The sequence below is a fragment of the Cryptomeria japonica genome, chromosome 4 (genome assembly GCF_030272615.1).
Source record: "Cryptomeria japonica chromosome 4, Sugi_1.0, whole genome shotgun sequence".
Classification (NCBI taxonomy): Eukaryota; Viridiplantae; Streptophyta; class Pinopsida; order Cupressales; family Cupressaceae; genus Cryptomeria; species Cryptomeria japonica.
Genome location: NC_081408.1, coordinates 584,712,667 through 584,735,895, shown reverse-complemented (window position 1 = coordinate 584,735,895; position 23,229 = coordinate 584,712,667).

Genomic DNA, 23,229 nt, shown 5'->3' with positions numbered 1-23,229 from the left:
GTATTTCTGTGATTTGATGGTTGAGCCCATGGTTCTGTATTTTTGGTTCATGTTTTCTTGTGAACAGGGTGTTCTACATTTCTGTGAAAAAGATATTCTGGTTTATGAACAAGGTTAACATATTTCTTTCAAGAAGTATTAAGCAGTATATTATTTGATATCCCAAAGTAATTGGGGTGGTGACTCTAAGGTTTTTACGCGAGTGTGTATATCTTTGAATAATTCTAACAAATTATTGAAGGAATATGCTATTATGAGTAAAGCAAAGAACACCAGAGGTTACATGAAGTTGCACCTTGAAGAAAAATTGGAAGAGCTTCAGGGACCTCCACAGAGACAAGGAATAAGAAGAAAAGCAGATACAAGCGTTGCTCCCTCATCATGGAAGCCCAAGCATAAGAATGCAAGTAAGTCATAGTTAAACTCTATTCCTAAGGTTCATGCATCATCTTCCAAATTTTTTGAATCATATAGTTTGGGATTTTTTAATTCTTTATTTGATACACCTATACAAGAAGAAATGCAACCACAAAGGAAAGAATGTACTCAAGTTCAATATTCAGAGAAGGCAAGAGGTCAGAGTAGAAGTAGAAGTCATCAAAGAGAGAATGCTATTGATGTACCTCCTCCTCCAAGTCTCATAACAAATTTTTCTCATAATTATGAATTAGTACGAGAACAAAGTGATGTGAACTTGATTGACCTCGATGACACTTCTGGATCAGAAATAACTTTACCAGATCTAGAAGAAGTTTTTGGAGATATAGATATATTGAGAAGAGAACTCCAGGAACATATAGATCTCAAAAATAAGAGAGAAAAGGAAAATGAATATGAGGTTATTAGAGTTGTGATAGAAAGAGATGGTTTGATGAGACAGTTAGCAACACTCAAAGCCTTAGCGCAAGAAAATGATAAGCCTAGTGTTGAGGGCCTTGTTCTAAAGGAGATTATAAATAAGAGATTTGAAAATTTCATAAGGGAAAAGGCTAAGAATAATATGGATAACCAGAAGTTAGTTGATCTTAGCCAACCAAATATTCAGATTCCTAGATTAGACTTGGACAAGGGAAAACCGAAAGTGTCTGCCATTAAGATAGATGATAGGAAGTCTTCGACTATCCCAGATTTAAACCTAAAGTTATCCCAAATTGACATTGAGTTAGAAATAGCCAGGATAGAAAATGAAACTCTTGCAAAAGAGTTAAAGAGAGTTGAAATGGAAACATCAAATGCAAAAATGAAAAGGAAAATTGATTTCCTTAAGTTATCAACTTTGAATAGTGCTTCATTTATTGCTAGTCCATCCAAAACTCAGGCTATTTATAGTGTAGTACCAAATATCATTACAAGTGTTCCATCTCAAAATGATTAAAATACTCAGAATACTAGGATTATACTTATTGGACATAAAAGTCAGGGAACTAATTGAAATAGTAGTCATCCCCAATGTCCTAAATATCTTAACATAGCTACAGGGGTTAACATTAGAACATACATTACTGCAGCTAATACTACAACAAGTGCTGCAGGATGAGTTGCAGCAGGGCAATTTCAAAGAAGACCTATCCATCTAGAGAGGTATAGTCAATTACATATTGATGGGATCCCAAGATATCCCAATATTATTTTGAATGAATTAAGGGATAAATTTAGTAAATTTGTAGGTAATAATGCTATAAATGGCAAATAACACCTAAGAGTATTCACTAATAAGTTGAATGATTATGAGATGGAGCATGAAGATATGGTTATGAAGTTATTTGTACAATCTCTGATAGAGGATGCTAGGGATTGGTATAGGGGATTGCCAACTGCAAGTATTAGTTCCTGGGAGGAATTTAAGAGATTTTTCAAAGAGCAATATGGTGACAAAACAAACCCTAGTTTCATGTTAAACGAGTTCAATAACATCAAGAAGTCATTGAATGAAGATGTGTCTGATTTCAATATTAGATTTTAGAAAGCTATGCATAAGTTGTTTCAAGTGTTAAGGTTGGATGAAAATGTTTTTCTGACTACATATATGAATGCATTTGATGCGAAAATGACATATATACTTAGAGACAAGGATCCTCAAACTCTAAGATATGCATTTAGAATGGCAATAAATATGGAAGGAAATATAAGAGATTCAGGTAAGCTCAGAAGAAGAGAGGATACTAGATTTTATAAAAATGCCAAAGATAAAATTGAAAAGTATTTAGGTACAAAACCTAAAGAAGAAGAAATATGAGACAAGTTAATTAATAACTTGAAGGATTTAAAATTGATTGCGGCAAAAAATGACAAAAATTCTGTACCAGAGAAGCCACAGTTCAATAAATTCAATAGGCCACTAAGATTGCAAGATTACCCTTACAATACAAACTGGAAAGATGGGAAGCCTTTCCAGCAACAAAAGGGTAGACAAGAACAAAAAACCCTTGACCCATTACAAAAACATATAGTGAACATGGTGCATGATAATCACTGGTGTGTTGCTTGTCAATCATCCCATTCACCTAAATATTGTGGCGTAGCACAATTTATTTCTACTAAAGATGAGACACATGAAGAAGAGGAAGAAACCTTTGAAGGTGACAATGTTGATTGTCTTATGAATTTTTCTTGTCTTGGAGAAGCATAATTTTCTTCTGATATTGAGACTCAAGACTTTGATATAGATAATCAAAGGCAAATAAATGAAACATATCATCAACAGGTTTTTTCTAATAAGGAATTATCTGTTGATGACCGAATGTGCAATGTTGAACAAGGTGAGTGTTCTGTGTCCTTGAGAAGACCCTCAAATGAAGAGATTGCTAAAATAACAACTGCTATGGTAGCTCAGGTAAAAAGCAATTATCAATTGAGAAATAGGTTTGTAGGTGAAGACCAAGGCAAGTCTTCAAGTTTATTTGTCAAAGAATTAAAAAATAAAGGAAAAAAGGTCAGGGAGGATAAATCAATGAAATAATCAATCAAAATTAAGGAGTTCAAGACAAAGGAGTGGGCTAGAAAATAAGAGGTTGTAAAACCTATTGAAAAAATTTCTCCAATTAAGATGAAAGCAAAGATAGTTGAAGAGTCTACTTCGCCTGTTGGAGGAAACTCACATAAGACACAAAATATTGAATGCAACATATCCAAGAAATATGAAGAACAATTAGGTATGTCACTTGAACTACCAAATTACATGCCTGTGGATATGCTTCAGCCACTTTCTCAGATTACAATTAAAGTTCCTTTGCAAGAGATGTTAAGAATTCAAGAACATAGGGAGAAAGCCATGGCTTGGGTCAAAGGTGCTTCTCATCCTATTGAAATTGAGAATAAAAATATATCTCATAATATAAAGGAACAAGTGATTAGAAATGAAACAAAGGATAAAGAGTTGGAGGGAATGATTTCCCAGATTTCCCAAATTTACCTTGAAGATATAGTAGGGGAGAGCCCTGACTATGTAGATCCTTTCTTTCTAAGTGTTATTATCAATGGAGGAGTCTTGAAGAATTGTATGATCGACTCTGGGGCCTCAAATAATGTCATGCCAGTAAGGCCAATGTAGTCCATGGGTTTAAAGGTAGATACTCCTCATGAAAGATGTTGTGCTATGGATTTAAGAGAACTGCCTGTGATAGGAACTATAAAGGCACTACCTTATAAACTTGCTACTTTCCTTAAGAAAGAATTAATTATGAGTGTCCTGGTTGTGGATATTCCACCTCATTATGGGATGCTATTATCAAGAAAATGGAGTGCCTCTATGGGTGGAAGTTTGCAATGTGACCTATCTTATGCTACTTTTTGCATTGATGGTAAAAATGTAAAGGTCAAAAGAGAATCCAGGGTACCATAATGATGGTACATACAATACAATTTGATGAGAATATGACTTGTTTTGTAGATACATAGATAAATGCATTCAGGATTGAAGACTCTCCTTTGAAGAAAAAGGAATAACCTACACTATTGGATGAAGAAGTAGAAAAGTCATCAGGACATGATGATTTATGGACCATGTATTTTGATGGAGCTAGTTCTAAGGAGGGCTCAGGAGCAGGTGTGTTGTTCATATCACCCTGAGGAGAAACTTTTAAGTTTTCTTTTATCTTGTCCTTTGCATGTACAAATAATGTAACATAATATGAAGTGTTGTTGCTTGGTTTGAAGTTATCTGAAAAACATTGGATAAATAATCTCAAGGTGATTGAAGATTCTGAGTTAGTCATATCCCAAATTAGATCTAAATATGCGTGAAAAAACAAAAGGCTGAAACAATATAGAAAAGCTGTTTGGGACCAAATTTGAGAACTTTGACGCATTTGGTATTGAATGGAAAGAGAGAAGTCATAACAAAATTATCTGATTTCTTGGAAAATATGACTTTAAGGCCATAGGACATAACTTTTTCTAGAATTTCAAGGAATGAGATTCAGACAAGGCCTTCAGTCCTTGATAACATTGAAAACTGGCAAGTTTTTAATGATGATGATGATATAAAAGATTTCTACATTGTGTAGATGAATATGAAAATCAGGAGATTGATTTCAGTACTTTTGTGCAAACAAAGGATGATAAAGAAATAGTCTTTGGGAAGGAAGTGATTCAATTAAAGACAAATAAAATTCCCAAAGGTTTGGTTGTTTTAGAGAGGGTGTTTGATAGTCAAGATAAAGCTAAGGTTGTTACTACTGTCCCACACCCTGAAGATTTAGAAGAAGTTAACCTTGGGACAAAAGGAGCTCCAAGGAAGGTATATGTTGGAAATAAAATGTCACCTAGGGTCAGAAAAATGTTAATTGATTTATTGACAAAGTACAAGCATGTTTTTGCTTGGTTGTATGATGATTTGAAAGCTTACAGGGAAGATCTATTTCAGCATGAGATTCCTTTGAAAGAAAATGCCAAGCCTTTTAGGAAAAAATGAAGGTCTATTAATCCAACATTAGCACCTAAAATACAAGAGGAGTTAGTTAAGCTAAGAGACATTGTAATTATAAGACCTATCAGACATTCATCATGGGTGTCTAACTTGGTGCGTGCTAGAAAAAAGAATGGAGATATCAGACTATGTATTGATTTTAGAAATCTGAATATATCTTCATTAAAAGATAATTATCCATTGCCAAATATGGAAGCAATGTTACAAAGGGTAATAGGCTATGAGCTTCTATCCATGATGGATGGATTTTTAGGTTATAACCAAGTGATGGTTAGAGAGTCAAAACAATACAAAACAACATTTACTACACCCTGGGGAACCTATGTTTATATAAGAATGCCTTTTGGTTTAACAAATGTAGGAGTAACATTTCAAAGAGCAATGGATGTTGCATTTTCTGATATTATAAATGTATTCTTAGTGGTATATTAGGATGGTTTAACAACTTATTCCAAGAACGAAAGTGATCATTATGGTCACCTTGAAATTTATTTTAACACAGCTGTTGAATATGGGATATCCTTGAACCCCCAAAAATGTGCTTTTGGGGTAATTGAAGGTAAGTTGTTGGGTCACATTGTTTCAAAAGATGGTGTGAGAATTGACCTAGAGAGGGTGATAGTGATAGACAAAGTCCCTCAACCCAGAATAGTGAAAGGTATCCAATCTTTCTTTGGGAAGATAAATTTTTAAAGAAGGTTTGTCACTAATTTTACTAAAATTAGTAGACCTATATCTAAAATGTTAAAGAAAGGTGCAAACATAGAATGGAATGAGGAGCTAGTGAAGGTATTCCAAGAGATTAAACAGGCTATTGAAAATGCACCTATTCTTAAAACACCTGATTATGGCAAACCTATGCATATATTTTCATTTGCATCCTTTCATACTGTTGCTGCTGTATTGTTGCAAAAGAATTTAGAGGGTTTCGAACAACCTATAGCATTTTTTAGTAAATCTTTGCAAGCTACAAAATTAAAGTATGATTCAAATGAAAATCAAGCTTATGCACTAGTAAAGGCTGTTAAAGCTTTTAGGAGCTACTTGATGGGAGCAACAATGGTTGCATATGTGCCTAGTGCTGCATTTAAAGACATTTTCACACAACAGGAAGTGTTTGGAAGAAGATGCCAATGGATAAACAGGATCTAGGAATTCAATATTGATATCCGAATCACTAAATTAGTGAGAGGGTTGGGATTGGCAAAGTTAATGGCCCAGAGTAATTTGGATGCCAATCAAATAAATATTGTGGAAGAAGAGAACAGGCCTTGTATTTGTGATATGGATGGTTGCAAATGGTATGATGATATCATATATTATTTGCAGAGGATGAAATGTCCTAAAAATATGATTGACAATAAAAGGAGGACATTAAAATTACATGCTATTAAATATGCCATTGTAAATGGAAAGCTCTAGTGGAGGAACAATGATGGTGTCATATTAAAATGTGTGGATCAGGATCAATCTCAGAAGTTGTTGTCTAAACTACATAGTGGAGTTTGTGGAGGGCATTATATGGCTAAAACAACTGCACATAAAGTATTAAGATCTGGGTTCTATTGGCTGACAATTTTCAAAGATGCACATCAACTAGTCAAGAAATGTGACCCATGCTAGAGATTTTTCAAGAAAATTAAAATTTTCAGGAAATTTGCCATTAAGACTTGTAAATGTGCAAGCTCCATTTTAGTAGTGGTGTATAGATTTCATTGGAGAAACAACATGCAAATCAAGTAGTGTCCATTCATGGATTTTAGTAGCCACTGATTATTTCACTAAGTAGGTTGAAGCTGTACCCACTAAAAAAGCAACAAGTAAGGTGGTAGTCAATTTCCTTACAGAGAATGCATTGACCAGATTTGGATGTCCAGAGAGGATAGTTTCTAATAATTCAATGACTTTCAAGTCAGAAGAATATGAAGACTTCTACAATAAATATGGTATCTAGATTTCTTATTCATCACCTTACCACCCACAAGGAAATGGACAAGTTGAATCCAGTAACAAAAGTTTGATGAAGATTATTAAATGAATCCTAGAAAAGAGTAAAAAGGCTTGGGATTCAAAGTTGAGATTAGCTGTTTGGGCAGGCAAGGTAACAATCAAGAAAGTGATTGGATGTGCACCTTTTGATTTGGTGTATGGTATACGAGCAAGGTTACCCCAAAATAATCTCATGGAGATGTATAAATTTGTCCAAACTTATGATAATGATATAGATGATGATATGCAGTTGAGAATTGAGGCCCTAATGGAATTAGATGAAGCTAGAAGAGAAGCAAGTACAAGAAATACAAAGTTATAGATGCAAGTTAAAGACTTGTAACTGGTCTGCTTCACCCAGAGATTTTGGTTTCTTGTTTCATTCATGTGAAATGAATGTCCCCAACTAGAGCCACTGATAGGACCTAAAATTATGTCTTGCAAAATTTGGTCATCCTAGTTTTATTTTTTCCCTTGGTCAAGAATATCAGGGTTTAGGGCTATAAGGGTTGTGTCTTTTATGATTAAAAAGCGGTTTGAAAGTAAGTTTTCGGTCCTTGATATATTCTGTTGTTACCTTTTTCTCACTTAAAGGCTGAGGGTTTTACTTTCGTTCGTGGGGCCATTTTCATTTCCTAAGTATTAAGTGGTGATTAACCAGTTCATGAAATATGCTATTCCTAAGTCATCTGCATGAAATTCCCTATAACCGGTCCCCTTTTAAAATACTTATGCGTGCGCTTATATTTTCCTAAGTCCAAAAAGTCCTAAATACTCCGACTGTTTGTTAAAGATAGGATAAATCCAATGGCTAGTGCTCCCCCGCGATCAAAGATGTGAAGATTTTAATGACTGTGGCATCGCGAGATTGTGCCACGTGTTATTGGTGGAAACCAACAGGATTAGCAGTGTAACAAGTTGAAAGATTTGTGTTACTAATTCTTACGCGGTAAAGGTCAAGTTACTAACAGTCCCATCAATTTGCACGTGCTCAGAATGAATGAGGATGTTTTATCCTGAGGTGAAAGGTTTTCAATTTTTAAGTTCAAGAAGAGTCAACGAGAAGTATGCTATGCAGTAAATTTTGAACAGATCGGATGACCCTCATATTCTCGCAATGGAAATTGCAAGGTGTTTACGGACCGTGACATCGCGGGATGATGTCTCATGTCTCAAGTTTGCCAGAAAGGCCTACAGTGGGGCCGCTGACAGAGTTCGATAGAAAATAAGGTGTTGCTGATTTGTCATGATTTTGTGGGGCCATTGATATAGATGAAAGAACAAGTGCTGAGTCAAGAAGGAGATGATCATTGGATTGGCCAACTAGGAGGATGATCGATGCCTAGTTTTCAAACTTTTTAAATACAAAGTTATGAGCCGTTGTTTCACTTGCACGAATATTAATGGCAGACGAGACATTTGCATCCTTTCCTAGACAATAATTAAATGATTCTTTAAGGTTTTTTCATTTACAAAAGATTTCATAGCAATTCTGAAGAATTTCCTGTTGCTGAAGGAGACTGAAACAACTCTTTGCGACACAGAATTATCTCTAGCGAAAAATCAAAAGCAGTAAGTTTATCTGAGCTATCCATATGTTCTTGAAACAAATTGATATTACAAATTGTGTTTAAGGTTACAAAAGGAAAATTCAATTTGTTCTAGGGTTAAGATACTAGACAGAAATTAGTGAAATCTATTTGAATTACTCTGGAAATTTAAAAATCTTGTACTAAGCCCTAGTTTTCTTTCCCAAACTTGGAGATAAGCATAGAAAGCCCTAGTTGAAGAAAATTGCGCCCTCATGGAAACATTTAGGGTAGGTGGATTATATGAAAAAAAATCTTTATGATGATTTCTTGGACCAATTAAAGCCTTCTACAAATGATAAGTAACAGGGGCAGAGATTTGTGGATGGAAAAACCCCAGGGGAAGGGTTAATTTACAAAGCATTCCGTTTGGCGGATGCTAATATACCGACAACCATGTTAGAGAGTTTCAAATTATGGTATGGACAAAGGAAATTAAATTCCCCATTATCTAGTCCTTGGCAGTATGACTTGGGCAAGTTGGTAGTACCGGTTGCTTTTATGGATGTCGATTTACTCAAGGCTATTGCAAACAGATATGACCTAGTTTCAAGGGTTATCAAGGGAAATGATGGGGAGATTCTATTAACCATCAGAAGGGAGAAATTTCAAGAGATTTTTGACTTATATGAGCTATCCCCTATCCTGGTACCAATAAATTTAAATGAACAGAGGGCAGAGTATTACAAGATGAAGGAATTCATTAGAAAGAGTTTCCTTTCAATGCGCTTAACTAGAGCAGGAAGTACAACATACCATATCGGCCGTAGTTTAGAAGAGCCATTCCCAATTGGTGCTTTCGTTCCCTATTTCTAGGATACTTTCTTCTCTCTATGCCAAGTATTGGGTTTTAGTCCCATTATAGTAATGCCACCTGATTTCATGTACATGGCTATGCAGATACAACATCCGAACTTTATAATAGTTTTTGACTTTCCCCTTATCTTGAGGAAAAGATTCATGAGGGGTAATTAGGCATTAAGAATCAAGTTGGTGGTGTTAAATTCTCCTTGTATTCTTTATTCATGCATATGTTCCTTTCAAGGAATGTGGATTATTTTGAGGGTACCATGAACCTCAGAAGGACAATAGATAATCAGGAGATTTCAATACAACTTTGGAGCACAAACATGTCATGGGATAGACAAGATGCTAGCTATATAAGATTTCATAACAAATTTGCCTCTAGGTTAAGAGAAAGGTTGACAGTGAATCCACCAAGGATTCCTAAAGAATTGCATGATTTTGTGAGACCCAAGGAAAGGGTGCCTGTTGCCAAAATTGAACATAATTGGAGGGATTTTATTCCATAATCTATAAGTACTGTAATCAGAATCTATGAATTTTCCGGACAACCTCATGTACTACCTTTCAACATTCCTCTCAGAATGGGTTTTGCTGAGGTGATGTGGTAAATTGGATGTATTCAGGATAAATTTTTAAAAGGAAAAGGAAAAGGGACATTCTTCCCGGATTACATCATTATCCATTGCTTTGTGATTATAAAGGGAGGACATGAGAACTTTGACAAATTCTTTTCTCCATATCATTTGGGGGTAAGTATAGCCAAAATCAATGATCCTGAAGGTTTTTAAGACTCTTTTAGAAGGATAATAAAAGGATCTTTGTTGTCCCATGTACATAATTTTCTTGAGGACTTAATCAGGAATGAATTTGACCCCACGATGCAGGAATAGAGAAAAGAGAAGTGGATAATTTTTAGAAAATTATGAGCTGCTATTCAGAAGATGATCCAAAATATGATCCATTAAAGGAGTTTTCCCCATTCTATGAAAAGATTGAATTTGTTATGAAATGTTTTGATGAATTGATGAAGGTCTTAAGGGAGAAGCTAGCTAGACTTGAAGAAGTTCATGGCTGACAACAATTAAGCTCACAACCTCCTGTATCCCAGAGAGCAAGTGGTGTGATAGCAGAGAGGTTTGTTTAGGAATTTCCTCACAAAAGAGTTAGAGAAGAAGTAAGTGAGGAAGAGGATAGTAGCAATGATAGTGGTAGATAGATAAGGAGAAAGGGTAAGAAGATGATGAGTTCAAAGCCTTTCCCCAAGATACAAACCAAGCCTCTTCAAGGAGTTAGGATCATTGATCTTGACGATTCTGCCAGAAGTCCCTCACCATCAGTTGTATCCTTTACACCAGGAAGGCAAGATGAAACTCAGGTGGAGGGAGACAGGTTTGTTGCAACAAGTGCAGAAATACAAATGGGTATTGTTGTATTGCCTCCTAATTTGGAGTTGGATCTTACTCCCTTGGATATCTAGGGTAAAGCCTTCAAAGATGCAAGAAAGGAGGCATGTGATAACTTCTTTGAGGATGATGCATTCGTAAAAATCCTAGCCTTTTTGCAATTAGCATGGAAAAAAAAGGTTGAGGAATACAAAGGAAGGATTGCTGAGAGGAAGGCCCAAAGGCCAGATAGATTAGACCAAGAAATCCAAGAGTAAGTAAAAAGTGAAATGAAGGAAGAGTTCAAGGAAATCACTGCTAATGAGGGCATAAAAATTATAAGTCAGGTTGGAGTCTTGATATTTCTAGAATGTGATATAGCAGATGCAGTAGAATTTGATGCAATTAGGAAATCAAAGGAAGAAAAAGTAGGGTTAACATTAAGAGGAGCACATTTGCAGATGATTATACAACCTTGGCTATATGGGCATTAGAGGAGAGACCTAGGAAGCCTGACATCAATGATTTAAACCCCAACTTGAGGGGAAGCTTGATTATAAAGAGAGCAACTGACACATCAAGTGTAGAGGCTACACAATTAAATGTTGATGTTGCTAAGCTGACACATGAGAGCAAGAAAAAGGAAGTTTCAGAGAGGGCTGAGCTGATGAAGAAATTTGACAAGATTTTTAATGATTATAATGCATCTTAGAAAAGATGTGTTGAGTTGCAAACGAGAGTGAAACTCCTAGAGAAAGGACAAATAAAGGTTTCATATCCTGCACTTGCAGGACCATCTGAGCCATCAACATCTAGGTCTCCACCTATGGTCCAAGGAGGAGAAGCAACTCAATTAAATACAAGTACTAATATCCCTGGCATGGTATTAGTTCCATATGATGATGATGAGCCTGATACTACAAGATGAACTGAACTAAATGAGTCTCAAATTTTGGAGAAGATCATTGAATTAAAAAATAAATTGAAAGAATAAAAAAAAAAGCTGAGGAGCAGAGGGATATAGTTAGCTCTGTGCTAACTCATTTAAATGAAAAAATTGAAAGCAGGTTAAACATTATTCATGCCTTATATTCTTTACTTTTTGATGCTATTCAAAAGTTTAATGATGATAAAGAAGTAACAATTCCCTTTTTACAAAGTGGTTACAAAGGGGAAATGAGCTAAGAATGATGTCCATGGCCTCTAAGTTTCATACTGAGAGGACACATGCACTCCAACCAACATATTGGTTGGTGAAATCAATGCAAGAAGCCCAAATTTTGCCAGAAAATATAGAATGAAAGGCAAGGGAGTTGATGAAGAGATTTAGTGAATTAGAACAAACTCTTTTGCTAGATATTGAAGAAGAGAAGGGGTAGTTAAGGCTTTGTAGTCTTGGAAGGAAGAGGAAGAGAGAGTCATCAACACCCAGGTAGAAATGATTTGTGATGGGCTAAATATGGATATGTTGGGTGATAGTATGGATAAGATAATTGCTACAGGGCTATTTTTTGAGACTTTTGAAAGAGAGGTAAACCAAGTAGCCCTTAAGTATATTCCATATAGGGCAAAAGCTGATGAAGTAATGAATTACAATTGGCCATACAATGAAAAATATAGTGCGTAGAGTGGCATGTATTTGAATGATGAATAGAAAGTTGTAAACAATTTGCGTAACTATTTTTGTTTTCTAGTGACAGATATTTTGTAACCCGTAAGACAGGATGGGGGTAATTTTCATCATGAGTTTTGAAGAAGGCGGTTGCAAATTTTGATCTAGTATAAGAAAGTTCAAGGATGATTGTTTTGTATAATAGAATGTGGTTATGGTAGTCATTCTTAGATGACAGGTGTCTCCTCTAGCCTGAAGCTTGTTTGCTCCCTTGTTTTTTATAAAAGGGAATTCAGGGCTATGAGACGGGGTTCATAATTTTGGTCCCTTATGTGTTCCGAATTTCTGTTTCCAAATAGCAAGTCTAGGTGAAACAAAAGGATGGTAAAGGTTCATTTTATAGAGCAAAAAATAGAAAAGAGTCTTGTGTCTATGATTTTTGTAGGTTCTTGAAGGAGTTATGTATAGAATCTATTCTTACAGAGATAGAAGAATTAATGAATAAATATATGATTCAAACCCATTTCTCTCTAGTGTATTGTTCTATCATATTTTGAATGCATATTATCAAGGATTTTATCATTTATTGCACTGTTGTGGTGTATGTAACATTTTGTTCATGCTTTGGTCTGATAGGTCAATTAAATGCTTGAATGAAATTGCAAAGTGATAGGGGTCTTTACAGGGATTTTGATAAGTAGTTTTGGGTGGAGATTACAAGTATGATATATTGTAAGGCAATATTATCTTTGGTTATATGCCGTTAGATAAATTCTATCAAAAGTACAATCTAATGCAGTATGAATTCATGTACCCAATGGACTAAGGCACTGATAATAGTTAAGTGAATGCTCAGGTATTTATTTACTATTTGAAATCACCACTGGTTTGCTATAACTTGCTGAATATTAGAATACTTTCATTTTATATGAATGTTGTCATAAGTGTTAGTCATCTCATGCTCCAAGCGGGTTGAGGATCACTGAGGAATTTTCCATTCCTGAGCATTCTTCCTTATTGTTGATTCTTTATATGAGATTATCTTCTTTGTTTCATGCATTATTTGTGAGTGTGGTGTAAAATCACAAATAAGCATGGGGATCACCGTCCTTGGTTCTGCAGAGCCTAAAGAGTAGAAGGATCTAGCATCCTTGTCATTGTTGGTCCAAGTATGAAGAATATTAAATAGTTGGAAGTGGCTTTCCATAGATATTTTTCAGGAGAAAACAACTTGGTCTCTGCCTTTGGGTTAGTGTAAACCCATTTTTGGGCACCAACACACCGCATCCCAAACATTTCTTGGAATCAAGCCAAACAATGATGTACAATTTTTTTTGTTAAGTACTTCCAACTTTACAAATATCACAAAGGGCCTTTGAATCTTTGAAGCCATTTTATTGTGTTCCTCTTAAGATTTATAATACTTGTTGTTGCAAGTACCATGTGGAGTTTTCAATGTACCATGAAATTTTATGCCATATTCATTCTATGATGCATACTAATGAGATGTTGTAGGAGTGTGGTGCAATGCTATTTCCAAGATCATCAAGAGACTTGCAAGATCTATTTTTATGCCCTAGAGATGATGGCTACTATTTCTATAGAAATGATTGTTTGAATGAGAAGTGCTCACAATGTGGCGAGTTGTCAAAGTTTGTTTCATGTTTTCACAAGGGAAAATAACACGAGTTTGGAAAGAATTATGTTGATAAAAGAAGATATGAGATAGTGAAATATACTCTAAAGAGTGGAGGTGAAGGTTCTAGATGCGAATTAGTCTCAAGAGAAGTGAGTGTTGCTGATTTTATTTTGGATTTTAAGGAAAATATTTTCTACAAGTATGCAAGGCACACCCATAGGTCTCAGTGGTTGGATCAACAATTCAGGATGTGCAAGAACTCTTTCCCGATTGGCATTACTGTATCAGTGGTTGATTTTTTAGAGAACTATACATTGCAACCACATAATGAGGTACAGTCTCAATACTACAATTCAATCCAGATTGCTATTTTTGTTCATATTACATGTAGACATGCTCCTGATAGTAAAGAAGAGGATAGGAAGATACTCAGGGAGTATCATTTTTATATGAGTGATGATAGATCACACTCCTCTGAGTATGTGCAACATTCTTTCAAGATTTTTTTTGAGTTCTTGCATGAGAAAGATATTGCAATTGATCGACATATCATATGGTCAGATAACTATACGGGTCAATTCAAGAATGCCCGCATGTTTTATTGGCTGAGTAGAATGCATGTAGAGAGGCGTATACCTCATATTTGGTGTTTTTTTGAGGCAGGGCATGGGAAGGGGGAGCATGATGGAGAAGGTGCATGTTTGAAGAGAGCTCTAGTTAAGGAGAAATTGAGGATTTCAGGTGCAAATTTCTTTGATGCACATTCTATTGTTGATTGGTGTAGTTCAACATTGTCACATGGAGGTACTCTTGATTCAATAGTGAGTAGATTCTTTTGGTTGGTTGAGGAGAGCGCAGTGGGATATAGATTGGATTGTCAAACAATTAAAGATTCTTCAAAGATGCATTCATTTCTCAGCTTAGATGCAAGTACATGGACCATTTGGACACGAGTGTTGGCTTGTTTTTGTCAGAGTTGTGTTCGGTGTGATTGGGATAAGTGCGAGTCAAGTGAGTGGGTTGATACGTGGGTTCCCCAATATCTAACTCCTTTATCTCAAACAATATCCTTGTCAAATGATGACATGGAAAGTTCACTTGATTATGACTGTCTATCAGATCTTGTACAACCAGGACATGTTTTTGCAGTTGTTGCACCACAAGGGAATGAAGAGAGATCATAATATTGGTTGGCACAATGTGTATAGGGAAAATAGAAGCTAACACAACTAGTGACAGATGATGATGGGTTCACATATCCTACAGGTTTAGTTGTTGTTGTGGGAACTTGGTTGCGAACATACATGATTAGAAAGAATGACATACCTGCATTTGAAGACTATGAGAGACACAAAAGCATTCTAATGTATTCACACCTTATTGTAGCTAGAAATTTCAAGTTGTTGAAGCATCAAGCAAAACCAAAGAGCAAAGACCTATGGACAGTGACTACTGTTGATCATGAAGCAATACTGGATACTCTTAAGCAAAGAGATGACCCTTCACGCATACTTGAGTAGTAGGCCTTTAATGGTGCCTTATTTTTTTTATCATGCATTTTATTTCAAATAATGATTATTAAACCTTAATGTTCAAGTGTGTTACGTGCATATTAAGGATGTGTTCAAAATGAAGGTCTATTGACGAATGTTTTTTTGGCAACACGGTTTTTGCATGCACATAGTGGGTACACTCGATATAATTGGAAGGGACGTATTTTTGCAACACAACTTATTATCAAGCATTTGATGAGCTTTACAATTTTTGTTATTAGACAATACTATTTAACAATTTTTGATGATATAATTATCACAAAACCTTTATGCTCATGCAGTTCTTTTTTGATGATATAAAACAGTATCACATTATGATTTTTGTGTCAACATAGTGGGTTGTTTTGATATAATTCGAAGGGACATATTTTTATGGTATATAATCCCACCTTTTCATTTATTATCATGCATTTCAATTGAAGTGATCATCATAAAGCCTTTATGTTCGTCCATGCATTTTATGTGTAGACTAACAATTCTTAAAAATACAGGTTCATGCTAGATCATTCACCATTGACTAGTTTACTCTTGGTGATGGTACATACTCCTTTGTGTATTAATGAGATTAAATTTTGTGCATAAACACTAAGTAAAGTGAATGCATTTCTATTTAAAAATGACAATATCTACCATCATCTTCAACCATGTAGAGAAATGCAATAAGAAGGGCTTTAATCAACATGTGTCTTTCTTCAAAGTTATGCTTGTAGACTTTGCAGAGAAATTGGTAAGTTTCGTAATTATACAATCTTGTATGTCTTAAAAATGTTTCAAATGATCTATTTATAATTTGACAAAATAATTTGTATTAAGTGATATAATTTGTTTCTTGTATGTAAGCGTTTCTCTTAGGACATGAGGATGTCTGATGTAGATGAAGTGGGATGTTGTATTTGTATATGGATGTGAATTGATTTAACTTTTTTATGATGATATAAAATGTCCATGAGCAAATTGGTTTAGTTATATTGATGATATACAATGTATCTGTACATGAGTACATTGCTGTAGTTGTATTGATAATGAAAAAAATCATGTTTGCATATTCCTTCATGGATGTCACATGCAAGTGTAATGGTAATTATGTGTATACAATACATAGAAATATTGATGATCATTATGTGTCTACAGTGTAATGCTTGTTTATCTATATTTTTTCATTGAATGAGACTAACGATTTTTTTGCCAACTGAAAAAATGTTGCCCTAATAAAACCGTAGGGAAAATTGAAAAAATGAGATAGGATTTTGTAGGGACCCCTCTCATGGCCCCATGGGTTCAAACAGATCATTCACAGGTGCCACAAATTCTGAGTTAGGGCCCATCAAAGTTTGACAATTTTTAGCACTTAGGGTGCTCAAGGGACGATGTCGGTAGGGTATGACCCCGAGCATTAGATCGAGTGGGGGGAGGGGGAATAGGAGCATGAATAGGGTAATAATGCCTAATTGGACATGTCAGAGCTGATGATTCATTATCACAATGAGAAGAACCAGAAATTGGTCACGTGACAACATTCGATTGAATGAGACTGATGATTTTTTCGCCAACCAAAAAAATGCTTCCCTAATAAAACCATAGGAAAAATTGAAAAATCGAGATAGGATTTTGTAGGGACCCCTCTCATGGCCCCATAGGTTCAAACACATTGTTCACAGGTGTCATGGATTCTGAGTTAGGGCCTGTCAAAGTTTGACAATTTTTAGCACTTAGGGTGCTCAAGGGATGACGCTGGTAGGGTATGACCCCGAGTGTTCGACCAAGTGGGGGGGAAAATAGGAGCATGCATAGGGTAATAATTCCTAATTGGACATTTTGGACCCAATGTTTCATTATCACGATGAGAAAAATGAGAAATTGGCCATACGACAACATTCGATTGAATGAGATTGACTATTATTTCTCCAACTGAAAAAATGCTGCCCTAATAAAACCGTAGGGAAACTTGGAAAAACAAGATAGGATTTTGTAAGAACCCCTCTCATGGCCCCGTAGGTTCAAACATATTTTTCACAGGTGCCACAAATTCTGAGTTAGGGCCTGTCAAAGTTTGACAAATTTTAGCACTTAGGGTGCTGAAGGGACGACGCTGATAGGGTATGACCCCGAGCATTCGACTGAGTTGGGGGGGGGATAGGAGCATGCATAGGGTAATAATGCCTAACTAGACATGTCAGAGCTGATGGTTCGTTATCACGACAAGCAAAATGAGAAATTGGTCACGTGACAACATTCGATTGAATGAGTGACGATTTTTTTGCCAACTGAAAAAATGTTGTCCTAATAAAACCGTAGGGAAAATTGAAAAACCAAGATAGGATTTTGTAGGGACCCCTCTCATTGCCTTGTAGGTTCAAATAGATCATTTGTAGGTTCCACAGATTCCGAGTTAGGGCCCGTCAAAGTTTGACAATTTTTACCACTTAGGGTGCTCAAGGGATGATGTCGATAGGGTATGACCCTGAGAATTTGATTGAGGGGGGGGCGGGGAATAGGAGCATGCATAGGGTAAAAATGCCTAACTAGACATGTCGGAGCCAACAGTTTGTTATCATGACGAGCAGAATGAGAAATTGGCCACGCAACAACATTCGATTGAATGAGACTGATGATTTTTTCAGGGGGGGGAATAGGAGCATGCATAGGGTAAAAATGCCTAACTAGACATGTCAGAGCCAATGGTTCGTTTCACAACAAGCAGAATGAGAAATTGGCCACGCGACAACATTCGATTGAATGAGACTGATGATTTTTTTGCCAACTAAAAAAATGCTACCCTAATAAAACCGTAGGGAAACTTGAAAATCTGAGATAATATTTTGTAGGGACCCCTCTCATGGCCCCGTAGCTCCAAATAGATCAGTCGCAAGTGCCACAGATTCTGAGTTAGGGCCCATCAAAGTTTTACAATTTTTAGCACTTAGGGTGCTTAAGGGACGATGCTGGTAGGGTATGATCTCGAGCGTTTGACCGAGTGGGGGGGGGGGGAATAGGAGCCTACATAGGGTAATAATTCCTAACTAGACATGTCAGATCTGACGGTTCGTTATCATGATGAGAAGAACAAGAAATTGGCCACGTCACAACATTCGATTGAATGAGACTAATGATTTTTTCACCAACCAAAAAAATGCTGCCCTAATAAAACTATAGAGAAAAATGAAAATTGAGATAGCATTTGGTAGGGAACCCTCTCATGGCCTCATAGGTTCAAATGGATCATTTGTAGGTGCCACGTATTCTGAGTTAGGGCCCGTGAAAGTTTGACAATTTTTAGCACTTAGTGTGCTCAAGGGATGATGCCGATAGGGTATGGCCCTGACTATTCGACCGAGTGGGGGGGGGGGGGGAATAGGAGCATGCATAGGGTAATAATGTCTAACTGGCCATGTTAGAGCTGATGGTTCATTATCACGACGAGCAGAATGAGAAATTGGCCATGCAACAACATTTGATTGAATGAGACTAATGATTTTTTCGCCAACCAAAAAAATGCCACCCTAATAAAACTGTAGGGAAAATTGAAAAACCGAGATAGGATTTTGTAGGGACCCCTCTCATGGCCCCATAGGTTCAAATGGATCATTCATAATTGCCACAGATTCTGAGTTAGGGTGCTCAAGGGACGACTCCGGTAGGGTATGACCTTGAGCATTCGACCGAGTGGGGGGGGGGGGGAATAGGAACATGCATAGGGTAATAATGAATTGTATTGTATTGTTCATTATACAAACAAAACTTATGATGAAATGAAATGAATTGTATTGTTCATTAAATAACCATTGTTAATCATTGTTAATTATTAGATTGAAGATTAATGTTTTCCATGATAACACCATGCACACATGAGAAACAATTTATATGATCAAATATCAACTTCTGTATATATGAAAATGTCAAATGATTATAAGTGTATGTCATACACAAATATGGCATAAACGCCAACTCAAACAAAATGTATGTCTATATACGTGAATGTATGTCCATATACAAAATATACATGCCAACTAGATATGTAAGCATCCCAAAACTATCTATAACATCCTAAGCTACTGATGGATCATCAAAATCGATCCTCTTCGCCGTACTACTCCGCTCTGAAGGATCCTGCAGAAGAAAAAACAAACCATGATTAAGATTAGTTATATTATATAACTCACATTTGAAAAGCTAACATAAAAATGAACTATAATTGAACTATTCTTGTTTACCTCATCTCCACATTTTCTCTTTGGCTTTGCAGGACTCTTGATGTATGTCTTTGGTAGAGGAGGTATGTTTTCAATATTTTCATACACAACCTACATATGTTCACAAACATGACATTGATACAAGTTAGCATATAATTGTCACTGATAATAAAAAATTATATCTACTAAACACAAAATAAAATAAACACACATGTACTTGAGGCATCTCTTCTTCTTCTTCTTCATCTTCAGGTATAGTGGGTGTAGTCAACAAGGATGTGAAGCCAAGAATTCTCTGTACATATACACAACAAGTATATGAAACTATCAATCTATGTCTCAATGTGTATAATCATTATAAGTTATTTAAACTATTCATTCAATCATATTTGCATTCAATTACCTTTCCCTTGTCTCCAACTGCACTACCAAATCCTAAATCACACAACCCCACACTCGTGTTACTTGTGCCCTACAAGAGTAAAATAAGATATACATGCAAGTTACTACATAATCTAATTAATACCAATATAAATGATGAACATGTACGTAGAATAAAATACAAATGAATAGGTGCAATAATATATGTATCGTAAAGTTATCAAGGCCAAATGAAATGGCCATCAAGGTGCCCTCCTAGATCTGTGTCAACTCCTCCTCGGTCATCAACTATTAAATAGACCACGTAAATAAAAATTAGCAATTAATATTATCTAGATTATAAATATTCATTTAAAATATAGAATGAATTGTTAAAATATAAATCTTACCACTACATCATCAATGTATGATGAAGGTGCCTCCTCGCCTCTAGCATGCGCAAACTCTCTAGGGTATCCTCTAGTCTGTGTCATAACATTTGGTGCATCGTGCATCTCATGTACCTCATAATCAACACTATGCGTAGGAGGATCAATAGGTTGTCCATTTGGACCCAAGCATACGTGCTCACACATGACACAACTTTGGGGAACACAAATTTGTGGAGCCAAGGAGGATGTATCAGTGCCACTGGATGCATTGCTACCATGAAAAGTAGGCTGAGCTACTGACCCAGCCTGAGAAACCAAAAGGCTACTCAAAGACTGAATAGCCGATATGGTTTGTGATGCCGCCTCACAAATGATATCAAGATGCTACACTAGAGGTGGGGGATCAACAAGAGGAGGGGGGGCATATGGGCCCTCGACTACTCTGAATTCCCCAGGTCTCTTTTGGGGCATACCTAAACTCACACCCTGGAAAGGTTGGATGTCAAAGCAGTTCACATGTTTTCCTAAACCAAACTCAACATACAATTTTTTGAAGAAGTAGAAGGGGACATCAAGATTGTTGTTGCGTGGTTTGTTGAAAACCATCCACCAAAGATCCCAAATTTTTTTCACAATACCATCATTTGTGCACCATTTAATAGAAAGATTAGTTTTTTTGGGGTCTACGGATTGACCACTGTGGGGATTCACAAACAATGCAATGATAGCGGCTTTGGATATCTTGAGATCCTTGATCTCCTTATAGGACAAGCCATCCGCATATTGTTCCCTCATAGAATCTTGCCACAAAAGAGTGACATTGTGCTCCTCGGTGACGGTTTCTATATTCTTTATGATCGATGTGAGGGGATCAAACATTGGATTTAGGCGAGGGATCCTCAGATAGACATCTGCAATCCCCTCAATTGGTTCAAATTTTGTGCAATTAAATCCTGAATTGAGGGGGGCTTTGGCAAAGGAGGGTTTTGTGCAGGAGGGTTTGGTTGTTGCGGTTGTGGTTGATCAATGTTTTCACTATTATCCCCCATTTTTAACCTAATTGAATGTAAACAATTGAATTTAGTTAACAAATTTGAACAATTTTGTATTTGATTTAAAAAACTTAGTTTTCATGAAAAACCACATTTTCAATGAAAAAACAAATAAACTTAAAAAAAAATACAAAAATTTGAATGAAAATGATTGAAAACAATAAAAATCCCACCTTTTAATATATTTTTTAGTAAATTTGGGTCAAACAACCGGATATTGGGTCCAACCGGATATCAGATTCTAAAAAATCATGCAGCCTGTGGGTTAAAAATAACTCATGGGTAGTCACAATCCATTTATATTGTCTCAGAAAATCAGATATCCGATTTTCATACTTCAAATATTTTAAATTGACATTATATTATATATTTTAAAATATATTATTATATTATATAATACATATTATATAATAATATAATAATATATATAATATAATATAATATAATATAATATAATATAATATAATATAATATAATATAATATAATAATATATATTATAATATTATAATATATAATATAATATAATAATATATAATATAATATAATAATATATTATATAATATATAATATTATATTATATTATATATTATATAATATATTATTATATTATATTATATATTACATATTATATAATATATAATATATTATTATATTATATAATATATAATATATTATTATATTATATAATATATAATACATTATTATATTATATAATATTATATTATATAATATAATAGTATAATATATAATATAATAATATATTATACAATATATTATTATATTATATAATATAATATTATATTTTATAATCTAATATTATATTATATATTATGTATTATATAATATATAATATAATATAATATAATAATATCTAATATTATATTATATAATATAATAATATATTTTATATTATATACATATTATATAATATATTATTATATTACATTATATATTATATAATTTATTTTTTAATTTAAAATTACCTATAAAAATTGGATATCCGATTTTGTCTGATATCCGATTTGCTTAGGTGTTTACCATGCCAAGGTGTACTGACACCCAGGCCAAGCAAAAAGTCAACACAGATTTTTCATGTTTTTAGACGAGTGGGGAAGGCTATTTTTTCACATTGCCACTTTTTGGCCCTCGATGACCTGCACTAACCCTCGTCCTATATCTCCTGCAAAGACCTCTTTTGTCCCTGATTCCTGTTCTTTGTCTTAACTGGGACAAAACGATCAACACCCACAACCTCATCATACATGGAAGCTTTTCCTTTATCAAGCCCATCTAGGTTACAGGAAGGCTATTGAGGTTGACAAAGAACTGGTTTAGACCTAGGGCACTTGCGTTGCAAATGACCATACTCATGATATAGACGACACCGAAATGGTAAAGTCTCACAATCCAGCTGCTGGACCCAAGAATAAGAGCCCGCACACATATCTATGGCATCTAGAAAAGGCTTACTAAGATCAATTTCAACATAGATATGAGCAAAAGTCATTACCTTTCTCCCTAAGGTTTGCGTTGAAGATCCAACCAACTTTCCAAGAAATGAAGAGAGCATCCGCAACACATCCTCCCAACAAAATTCTACTAGAAAATGAGGTAAACAAACCCACATTGGGACCCTATTCGGGAGCTCCTTTGAAGGGTTAAATCCTACATGCCAAGGTTTGATGAACAACCCCACCTGGTTATAAAAATACGGACCTTCTTCAAAGACCCTATTG